Source organism: Dendrobium catenatum, unplaced genomic scaffold, assembly GCF_001605985.2.
Source record: "Dendrobium catenatum unplaced genomic scaffold, ASM160598v2 original_scaffold_189877, whole genome shotgun sequence".
Taxonomy (NCBI): Eukaryota; Viridiplantae; Streptophyta; class Magnoliopsida; order Asparagales; family Orchidaceae; genus Dendrobium; species Dendrobium catenatum.
Window position 1 is genome coordinate 60,521 of NW_021508295.1, and position 12,349 is coordinate 72,869.

The following is a 12,349-nucleotide window of genomic DNA, read 5'->3' on the forward strand; positions in this document are numbered from 1 at the left end:
AAATAATGCTAAAAATATCCTTCATGTTAATTTGATATGCTAACTACTTTTGGATTAAAAGATTTTCTTTAAGAAAAGGCTCTTTAGAACAAGCAAAATATATTAAAGCATACATCCAAATTAAAAATGAAAAAATATCCCTAACAAAGTGAACAACTACTTTTTGAAGTACCTTGAAAAATGAGTTAAAACAATAATATTGGATGCCTGTCCAATTATGGCAGAAACTTTATACTTCGCTTGAGGTATAGAATCAATGCATTCACAGTATTTAAAAATAAAAAAGCATAAGTTTCTTAAACTTCAAAAGCTTCAAACTTAAGTGAAAAGTGTGGGCTTCAAAGGTCAAAGCAAAAGCTCTAATCGCATTAACATTCAAGCTCATAGTTTCAAAGTATTTTAGAAGAGCTTCAATTGGATGAAAAACAAAAAGCATTAGAGTAATTGTTCTTAAAAAAAACCACCAATTAAAAAATTTGAGCTAAAGTTGCAAGAAACTTACATATATATGGCATCTTGTTTGCTTGAATTATCTCTAAAGATTCCTAAAAAATTCTTGAGACTAGGTAGCTACCTTCCATTAACTTCTTCTATTACATAATATATGCAATTACATAACATGAGGAAATACATGATAAAAAAGATAAATAGCATATGAACATAGCTATGAGGACACAAACCTAATCAACAAAGAAATAAGCATACACATATGCCTGAAACTAATGAAAAGAGTAGAGAAAGAGAACAACATCAATTTTTCAAAGAATGAAGAAATATTCTTAGATAAGGAAATATGCTAAACGCCATTTACTAAAAGATTTTTTTACATCTAATCCAAACAAGTAAAAGTGTGAAAATCCATAACATTATATGTTGTGAATGCGTCTTACTTAATAAAAATCTTGTAGCAAATTCTATTGCAAGAACATACCTTGTTATGAGAAATAAAATCACCATATTGTAAAGCAAATGTATCACAGTTTTTCTCATATAGGTCCATCACATCATCGGGTAAAGGAGAACCCAAACAAAAAATTGGAACTTTAATAAACCCCAAAAGATGCAGCTGCTGGCAAAGGGAAGCTATACCATAGGCAAAGTGGGCTACATTTTTTTTGGTAGAGAAAATCAATACAATTTGAATGAAGTAGACCATTTTGATGCATAGATTTTTTTTCCAGAAAACAGGTTTATTCCATAATGCTTTCTAATGTCTTTCTCATATAGAAAGTAGATTTCCACTTGTTAACTTTCTAGCACCGATCTCAAATGATGATAGAAACACAAACTTTTCTATAATTATTTATTGATCGATTCCAACCATCTCCACTCTTGTGACACATTACATCTAAGAGCAAGACTTAATTAGAACATTAAATTCATTGTCCCTAATCTCGCAAAGCTTAAAATGTGAAGTTGACTAAAAATATTCATATTTTTCTACTCAATAAATGATGCTTTTATTATATTCACCAAGCTGACAAAACCCACAAAGATGATTTCCACTTGTTAACTTTCTAGCACCAATCTCAAATGATGATAGAAACACAAACTTTTCTATAAATTATTTATTGATCGATTCCAACCATCTCCACTCTTGCGACGCATTACATCTAAGAGCAAGACTTCATTAGAACATTAAATTCATTGTCCCTAATCTCGCAAAGCTTAAAATGTGAAGTTGACTAAAAATATTCATATTTTTCTACTCAATAAATGATGCTTTTATTATATTCTTCACCAAGCTGACAAAACCCACAAAGATATTCCAGGGTAGTCGCTAATCATGCCAGCTCTATCACTTTCTAGTTTCCAGTATTCAAAACTTTATACTGTAAAATGCAGCAAAAATATGTGTTCATACATCACAAAAAATTATTATGAGAATGTAGAAAACTGTAGAGTTTTCAATACCCCATCTTTGGATATATAATTGCAAAATTGTCTTGTGCTTAAACAATTCAAGCACGCATAAATATATTCTCCAAAGAATAAGAGATTGCTTGTCTTATTCACAATGGCATCTAAAAAAATCATGAAATAACCAGTATTCCTATAATATCAATTATAATTAAAAAACATTTTTTTCTTAAAAAGTGATTTGCAACCTTCAGCAACTTGAGGTGTCCAGGCAAAGATATGCCAAGAAAAAAAAAGGTGTTACAAATGATTACCATATGTGCAATTGTAGAATAGGATGAATCATGCATTATGAAATAAATTAAAGAATTCTAAAATTAAGAAGAATAAAACAACTGTCGAAAAAAAGTGTTAAATAATTACCTATAGCCTTGAGTGATTAAATTTGATGATCTAATAAGTGTTACAACCATCAAAGATCCCAGATAAGTGTGATGGAGAAGATGTTCCTCATACCATGATATGTTGGGAAGCATCTAGAAATAAGAAAAATTCTACAAAGTAATCATTTAAATACAAAGAATTAAGAAATCAAGAAGAATTAATGCATATGTATAAAATTCTTGTATAATTGTTTAGTATTTTTATTTTCTTGGATAGTAAGCGATCTGTTATTTATGTCGTGCTAACATGAATTGAGGTTGTTGTATGAGAAAGAGAAAACAGCAAGATCTTTTAAATATAAAGAAACAACTTACAAAAATAAAGTCAAGCAAAATGCATAAGAAAATACAATCAGCTTATTCAAATCAGTTTGCACTAAAAATGTATCCTAGATAAGCAGAATTTCCATTCATCAAAGAATGGAGAGATAGCATTCTCATAAGCCAAAAATCTATAAATGAGACCAGAGTTTAAGATAACTTTGAATATATGTATGTATATATATATATATATATATATTAAAATAATTAATTAAATATTTTAAAAATAAAAGTTTTGAAATTATTTAAAATACATCTAATATTCTTAAATAATCTTAATTTTAAATTAAAGGAAATAATTTTTTGAAAATTATTATTTTTAAAACTTGAATTTTTTTATTTAAATTAATTTATAATATTTTTTGTTATTAAATTTGATTTTAAAATAATTTTAAATCAATTTTAAAGGGTGGCGGCGGTGGCGACTGCAGCGGTATCAGAATGCCATGTGGCGCGATCAGATTGGAGGGATTCGACCACGGCCAATCATTAGATGGCGGTGCAATAATTACAGTGATGTTGATGATTGTGGAAATGATACAGCGGGACGCGGTATCACTTAAACCACAACGGACGGCGTGGCATGCCATCTGATCTTCCGCCTTATGAAACCAGCATCTCAGATTAGATCTCGCGGAGAGAGACCAGATGACAGGATTTTAATCCTGCGGTCTAGATCATGGGCCTAGATGCCGCTGGATGGAATGAATGACCGTTAGATAAGATCCATGGTCGGACGAAGTGCATAAAGGCTATATCCGAACCGTTGATCATAAGATCAACGGTCTAGATCTTACATAGTTGGAGGGTTACGTAAGTTGAGCCCTATAACGAGTTTTTTGACTCGTTTGCTCGATACACTCAATTATTTCAAGTGAAATTTTTAACACAAATCAAAATCATGAACAAAAAATCTGGGGTATTAATTTTATAGCCTAAGATACATTGAATCGAAAGCTATTTAGCCTAAGTTCCCTAAACTAGGGTTAAACTTTTTACCTTGGTTAAGGGATGGTTTAACGTGATTAAGATAGATCTGCATTTGTTGTCTGTCCACGCTTATTTCCCCTAAAGACTTCGCGACCAAAAGGGACACGGATCGAGCTTTATGAGGCTTGGACGGACATGAGCTTGAACTCTCCGGAGGAGTGTTTCCGGTGACTTTGACTGGTCGGATTGGAATAGGAATATATGGAGGAGAAGCTTAGGGGCTTAAATGAGCATAGAGCTTAGCTGAAGGGGTTGGAGTCTGGAGACAGAGAGTTAGGGTTTAGAATGAGAGATGTTGTAGGTCTCTTAGCCCATTCAAACATCCCTGTATTGAATGGGCGGCTAGGATCCACTTGGTAGGTTTCTAGGATACTACCACGTGGCCTGGGGGTTGTTAGGAGCAGGAGGAATCAAGGACAAGAGGACATCCTAGGTGTAAAGGCTATTTTGTCCCCTTGAGGGCATATGGAAATAATTTAAGTCATTTGATCTTAATCCAATGGTTTAAATCAGCTTAAGAATGTTTCTGAAGAAGTTTTGGCATCTAGCATTAAATGGGATTTGGGTTTAATGGATTTGAAGGGTTTAAGTCATTTGGGAGTTACTTTGACCCTCCATTGACTATTTGACCAATCAAAGGGTCAAGGTAGCTGATGTGGCATGTAAGGTGGCACCACTCATTGGATGGAAAGATGGTCAAACCATGCAATTGGAGTTTGAGGTAATGTAAGAGGTTTTAAATAGGTTTAACCAAGTCAAAATGACTTGACTTGGTCAAATGAACCATGAATGACTTGATTTCAAATGTGTTTAGATATATTTGAATCATAATTTGGAATGGAATTGAAGATTTGAATATGTTGGTTTGATTGGATTCAAGGGATTGAACCAAGTTGGCTTGAGTTGACCAGACTCGGGCTTAGTTGACCAAGTCAATTAGTGATTGGGTCAAAGGTCTAATCAAGTCTAAATCACTGAAGTAAGTGATCACAAGAGTTTGACATAGTTTTGAATGTAATTGAGGCTTGATTCAAAGTAGAAAAGTTTAAGGGTTTGAGTTAGTCAAACTCAGGTTGACCTAAGGTCTGGGGAAATGTCCTAGTGATCCCATACAAAAATGAGGTCAACAAAGATTAGAGGTATGAATCAAGGTACCTTAGAGACTTGATTATAGAAGATCCTTCTATTAAAGTTAAGACCAGACATTGCATTGGGTAAGAGATTAGTCATACCACATTTATCTCTATGGCTGAACCTACTAGTGTATATGAGGCCTTAGATACTAATTTTTGAATTATAACTATGCAGGAATAACTAAATCAATTTGCAAGAAATGATGAATGATACTTAGTATCTATATCATATGATTATAGTGTAAATATTTAATTATAAATTAAATAACTATAGATCAATAGTGAGAAATAAGGCAAGAATGGTACCAATGAGATAAAACCAGATAGAAGGAATAAATATAAAAGAAACATTTCCCCAAATGTATGATTAGAGGCTATAAGATTGTTATTATCATTTACATATTTTAAAAGATTTAAATTATATCAAATTGAAGTAAAAAATTATATATTTAAATGGAGTGATTAAAGTGGATGTATATGTTGAGTAGCCCCTTGGATTTGAAAGCACTACATTTTAATTCCTCCCTAAGTTCTATATCCTAGGATCTTTCTAGTTCCTAGATCTTAGGCTCAATTCAAATATTAATTCAGCCAAACCCAGAACCCTTATGCTGAAGACTTAGGTCCTAGAGCCCTTTCTAGGTGAAATTTCCATCATCTTGAAACCAAGTCTTTTCACATCCGATTCAAGGTCTATAAATTTCATATTTATATAACATGTCTCTAGTGTCAACCCTCCAAATTTGAACTCATTTGGAGGGCTCTAACCCCATAAACTTAATCCAATTCCAAAGGTTGCAAAACCTTCAAATATTTACGATCAACGCCATTGGACCTTACACCTAGTGGAATCTGATCTTGGAGCCCTCTCCAAATGCTTTGACCATCTCCAGTACCTTGATTTTGACTTATTGAACAATAGTCTACATTCTTCCAGACTCAATTTGGCTCCAAATTGACTCAGGGACAAAATGACCAAATGCCCTTTAAGGGGACTTTTGGACTTTTGACCTAGACTTGACCTGATTTGATTATCAATCCTTGAAACCTTTCTCAAGTGCTTCCAATTAATTTTTAGAACCCTTTTGACTCAATTCCAACCATGGGCCAACTTGGTTGACCAAGTCAACCCATTTTGACCTTAATACCCCTTTAAGGGTTAAAATGGTCATTTTGACCCAAATGACCTCTCTACACTTTGATGCCTCACCCATTAGACTCATATGATCAAATGGATTTCAAGTGACCCAACTCTTGGCCCTAAGTCAACTTGGTTAACCAAGTCAACCAAGTTGACCAAATGGCCCATACACCTCATTCCACATAGACAACTTGACCAAGATCATTCCAATTCCCTTTGAACCCAAGGGATGACTCCTTGGGCACCCAAACTCTTGGAGACTCAAGCTTTGTGCTCATTTGGGTTAGCCTTTTGGCTTGACCCAAGTGACCAAAGAGATGTCTCCATTGAACCATCTCTCAACCTTAATCAAATTGAATCCAAATCAAGGTGTCATTGGGTCCCCCTTGACCCAATGTACCTCCCTTGACCAGCCCAGCCCTTGGGCTCACTTGGGTCAAGAGTTAGGCTAACCCAAAGTGTCCAAAATCACTTGGGATTGAGTCAATTCTTGTCCTAAGTCAAATTGAACCTGACCAACACTTCCATTGGGTCTCCCATGACCCAATACATCTCCCTTAACCAACTCAGCCTCTGGATCCACTTGGGTCAAGAGTTGGGCTAACCCAAAGTGTCCAAAACCACTTGGGATTGAGCCAATTCTTGCCCTAAGCCAAATTGAACTTGATCAACACCTCTAATAGGTGGCCCTAGGTCCAACACACCTCCTCTAGCCAGCCCATGCCTTGGACTGACTTGGGTCAAGTTTTAGGCTAGCTCAAAGTAGTCAAAACCACATGGACCTGACCCATCTCCCACATCAAGCCCAGGGTCTGGCCTGACCTGGGTTGAGCCCAAATGGACTCGAACCGGCAGATTTGGATCAACCTGAGCCATCTTTAAATCCATATCAAATTGAACCCAATTGTCACTTGCATTAGGTGCACCAGACCTAGACCCACCTCCCACATCAAGCCCAAGGTCTGGCCTAACCTAGGTTGAGCCCAAATCGACCCAAACCGAGCAGGTTTGGGTCCAATCGAGCCACCATATCAATTTGAACCTCCACAGCCTCAATTTAGCTCACCCTCGACTCCAGCATGTCTCCATCGTTCTTTCTAGGTCAACCCGACCCAAACCCGGTCGGCAACGATCGGAACCAATGGAGAACAAGCTCCGGTGGTCCCCCCAGGCTGATCCTGACCCAAAGCCTTCCAAAGGCTGTGGCTTGCCGGCTTGATGCTCATGAGCCCTTGGGGACGATGTCCCCTTCCACCTGGCGCCAATCCGCAGCCCCTCCAGCTCAATCCTGGCCGTCCAAGCTCGCGGGAGGTGGCTGAATATGGTAGTGCTCCCCATACCTCAGGATTTGATCCCAGGCTTTCAGAATCACTCCCCAGAGCTCCTTCGACCTCCCAGCAGCTTCCCCCAGCTTCCCAGGCTGTCCCTTAGACCCGTTCGAGCGAACCCCGGTGAAAGCTCTCGGCGTCCCGCTCGAAGTCGCACCTCCGACCGTCCTCCAGTCCCGACGTCTGAAGGAGATCTGCTCGCCATCATCCCCTGAAGCTTCCTGATAGAGAAGCTCATTCGTTGAGACTATCTCTGCTGTAATCTCTCCATCCCGAGCTCCCTAACTAGGTAGTCCGGTCAAGTGTGAAGGAAACCTTCACCCCAACGGATCTCCACCGTTGGATTGAAGGTTTCCCCTCCCCTGATCCTCCCTGTGAAATTTAATTGAAGTTCACCGGCGGAATCGCTCGAATCATGCCAGAGAAACTCCACGGCATCATACTCGTGCGGGAGGTTGAAGATGAAATTCTAGCCGTTGATTTCAATAAACGGTGTAGATTTGATCCTGTTTAATCCCAGCCGTCCGATCCGCCATCCGACGGCTATGGTTAACCCGACCGTTATACAGTCAGCGCCAATGATTGCCACGCCAATTATGATGCGCTACGTGTAAAGCACGGCTGACTGTGTAATGGCCAGATTAAATTTCACAGAAAATTAGAGAAACTTCAAAAATCCATAACTCCCTGCACACTTGGCCAAATTAGGTGTTCTTAGGCTCATTGGAAAGGTCTTAGGGAGATCTACAAAATCCCTATGGTTCCAGGCCCTGATTGTATATGTGCTAAGTTTAATTTCAGTTTGAGAATTTTCTTAATTATTGCAATTATTGTTTAATTTTAATTCCCCCAAGCCTGGAATTTTGGGAGATTGAATTTGGGCATGTCCCTAACATGTCCAAATTTTATCTCCCATGTTTAAGATGTTCAAGGGCATTTTCCCCTAATTTTGAGTTTAAGGGTCATGGGTTGGCCCTTAAATTCAAAATGGGATTCAAACCTTTTCAATGGGATTTAGATTGTGATCTCCTGTGTGATGATGATGTGTAGGATAGGGAGTTTAGAGCCATTGATTTTGCCCCAATCCAAGCATAGGATAGCTCCCTAAGATTTTTTGAAGGTGACTTAGAGTTCACCTTAGGTGGTTTGGTTAGCCACCTCAAAGTATTCCACTTGAGCCCAAATTTGGTGGATTTAGGCCTTGGGATCAGGTGATTCCATGTTCCAAATTTTTCCAGGTTTGGAGCTCATTTGGTTCACCAAATAGGAGCCATAGTATTCCCTTTTAGAAATAGCCTTTAACCCTAATAAAGTTCTAATAAATCACCATTAATTCATAAAATTCCTTAAAATGCTTCTATTTGAACCTAATTGATTCCTTAATCAATAAAAATTTAAATTCCATCAATTTACTTTATGATCCACCTTAATCTAATTTTGATTAAAATTAATGCTTAATCAATATTAATTAATTAAAAATCATTACAAATCCAAAAAAAAAAATCTTTAAACACTTAATAATCTCCCCTTGGATCTTCTCTGATCTTATGGGTTTATTTCAAGAAGTTTAGGATTTATTTGGGTTCAAACCATTAGAAGGGACCTTTTAATTAAGTTAATTAAAAATTCTAGTAAATATCTTAACTTGTAAAATTAATAACTAATTGTAGAAAATTTCAAATCAATCAAACTCAGTGGCTAATGACTCTAATTAAAATCTAGTATTTTCTAAAAATATAAAACCTCCAAAATCTAGTCAAAGTAAAAAAGTCAACATTTTGGTCAACTCTAGGTCAAAATTTCTAAAAATCCCAAATTGAGTGTGCCACCTGTCTAACATCTCATAATTAGGTCTAATATTTATTAAAAGTCCGAAACCCTTGAGATTAACTCTAATTTTAAAAATCAATTTTTGACCCCTCAGTTAACATATACGGATGATCTACCCCAGCCACACGACCTTTTACACACACTGTAGATGGTTTGCAAGGACAACCAACTCTAGATCTAGGTTAGGCTGGTGTTTACTTTACTGTTGTGTGCCAAATTTTTTGTGGTTTTTACTGCATGTTGTGAATGAAATTATTTTGTTATGTCTGTTTACTTTTTCTGCACTCTGTGGATGGTTGATGTGTTTGGTGACTAGATTACCCCTAGGATAGGTACAATCTGGATGTTCACATAGTTTTCTGCAGGTGGCCACGCTCATGCAGGGCAATAAAAAGGGGGGCTAAACTAAAAAAATTATTATTATTATAAATACTTGCACATGTGTTTCAACTGCTAAAGCCCCCCCCCCAAAATAAAAGTTTGGGAATAATTGCTCTTTATTTATTAACTACTTAGGATAACCCTGCAGGTGAGTCTAGATTTTCTATTTTCATATGAATGTAATTCGAATAATTGTTAAGTGTTGTGAAAGGTAGTATTGAGTTGGGATCCATAGGTCCAAAGCTTAGACTCCGAAGAGAAAAGGATGCCCCTCAGGGGAGTCCTTTTCTATTTGGAGATCCAAATTTGGATCACACTTCTTCACTACCCAAAGAGGAAAGAGTGAATTTCTTTCACTTGCTAATGGAAAGAGGAAAGAGTGAATTTCTTTCACTTGCAAAAGGATGCCCCTCACAATACTTATTATTCTTGATAATGGACTCAATCAAACTAACTATTATAGAGCCATTGGGCTGCTCTAACATATTATAGATCATATTGTACGATCTTGATCATAATGTATAATCTAATAGAGACTAAAACTTTATAAATAGGGATTGGATCTCTCTTTCACTGACACATTCTCATAAGCATTTCATTCTTCTTATGTGAATTTCTTTCACTTGCTAAGAGCTTTCTATTATAATAATTTTATTCTAAAATGGCAAGATATTCATCTTGTGCACAAAGGGATGAAAGCTCTCATTGAGAAGAAGGTGATGTAACATATGCACAATACAGGAAAGCATCAATCACTGACTCCAAGAATGTATTGTAAGAACATTTATCATGCAAGACCTATGACCTTTTTTAGCGTACTACTCTTTAATTCCTAATATATTGTTTGAGATTTTCTATGAATTTTTTCAAACCTAAGAATAAATTTTGATAGGACTGCCAATGCAATCATCAATTTATAGGAGACAAACATTGATAATTGATCAATGCTTATGCTTCGTTTGGGATGGCTTTCTTCTTACTTTCTAGTACAAAATTTTCTTGAATTTAAAATTTTTTGTACAAAAAAACCATTTTAAAAAGTAGTACAAATGCTATCCCGAACGAATCCTTACAGGAATATTTATATATATCACATACAGACATAGCCATAAATCTCCATTACAACTAGACCATCATAAACATGACACCTATAGAACATATCCATTATCCATCACTAGCCTTTAGTAATCAGCCTTGTGTTGAATGCTTGTGTTATCCTACATGTTCTTTGCACAGCATAATTCCCAAAATAGGTAATAAAATTAATAATACTCGACGCACTCAATGCCTCACTATAGTTATCAACTATTGCTTGACTACACAATTCAAAACCTTTTTGATACTGCATATAGAAAACTTTATATATGAGGAATCCTAAAGCTTGCAAAAAGAAAACATAAGCACTTGGTCATGTCATTGCATACGTCCTACAAACAAAATAAAAATTAACCTATCCTCAATCACCTAATCATCTAGCCTCTTTGTTTAATGATCATTCATTCCCTATTATATATAGTAAGAAGCATAGGCTAGCTCAGGGAAGATGTGGGAATGTAGAAGAGAAAGAAGTAAAACTAGCTCCCTCTATTCTGCCTACATCGGATCAGTGAACATCCAATTACTAAATTTTTATGTGTTTGCTGTTTTTTAATAAAATTGCTCAATCACCTTTTTGAGATGTCCAAAAAGGGGAGTAGTGCATATTTGATTGAGTATTTTCATATGTAAACACATATGTATTTGCATTTGTATTTGTACATTATATGGCATACTTGTACACATGTTAGTGTACATGTGCTTGCTTTTGAACCACTATTTGTGTACATTATTAAATTAAAATTAAAAATTAAACATCATTTTCTCCCATATAAATTAATTTTTTTATTATCTCTATATTATTTAATTAGCTTATTATTATTATTAGAGTCATAAATTGAGGGTGAAAACTATTTTACAAAAATTAGAAATTAAATACATTTATTGTTTTCAAACTTTGTTCAATTTAATATAAAGCTCAACCGAAAATATTTGTCATCATAAAAAAAGATGAGATTGGTAAACCACATTTTCCTTTATAAGCTTATTGATGTTATTATAATTATAAATATTATTAGTTGTGATAATTTTTTGGTGATGAATTTGAATGTACGAGCCATCTAATTATGCTAACATTTTGGATAAATAAATTATGAAGGTCGAATGATATTAGATATACAATTTGAATGAAAATCACATGCTGATGTAGGTACACTTCATTGAAGCTGAAGTAAGGAAGTCATTAAAAAAAAGACCGCAAAAGAGCCAAATTATTATATTTTTTATTTTGGTGAGTTATCTTATATCTTATATATACACACACACACACACACGTTTGTATGATTTTTGAAACAATCAAGCATAAACATACAAGAGATAAATTAAGTTTATGATTTGCTTAAAAATAGTAATTAATTAAAACAACTTGATTAAAGGAAAATCATACTACAACAATAACAAACAACAACAACATCAAGCCTTTATCACACTATGTGGGTCGGCTATATGAATCTTTTTTTTTTCTATTGTGTCATGTTAAGAATTAAATTCTTATTTAAATTTAAAAAATAAATGTCATTTCTAATATTTTCTAACCAAGCCTTTTTAGGTCTACTGTTGAAACATACTATAATAGCAATGTGATAAAATTGCTAAATTAATATCAGAACAAAAGTAAGGCGTTGTTCTAGTAATTTTAGGCAAAAGGGTTAAGATCAAAGATGAATGCGATGTTTGATTTGTGGATGATTAAAATAATTAGAACATCGCATCACAATATCAGTTTGAAATTGAAACTTGCCAAAAGGATTTTCCTGAGTATATGGATGCATTTGATGAAGATTTGATCATAAACCTTAAGCTATTTATTTCCTACTCAACTTCCCA

General features: G+C 35.2%; 1 protein-coding gene across 1 annotated transcript in view; it reads right to left on the reverse strand.

Moving 5' to 3' along the window:
• Positions 1 to 12,349, reverse strand: part of LOC110114797 — a 49,324-nt gene that overhangs the window by 13,773 nt on the left and 23,202 nt on the right. The window lies entirely within an intron of this gene.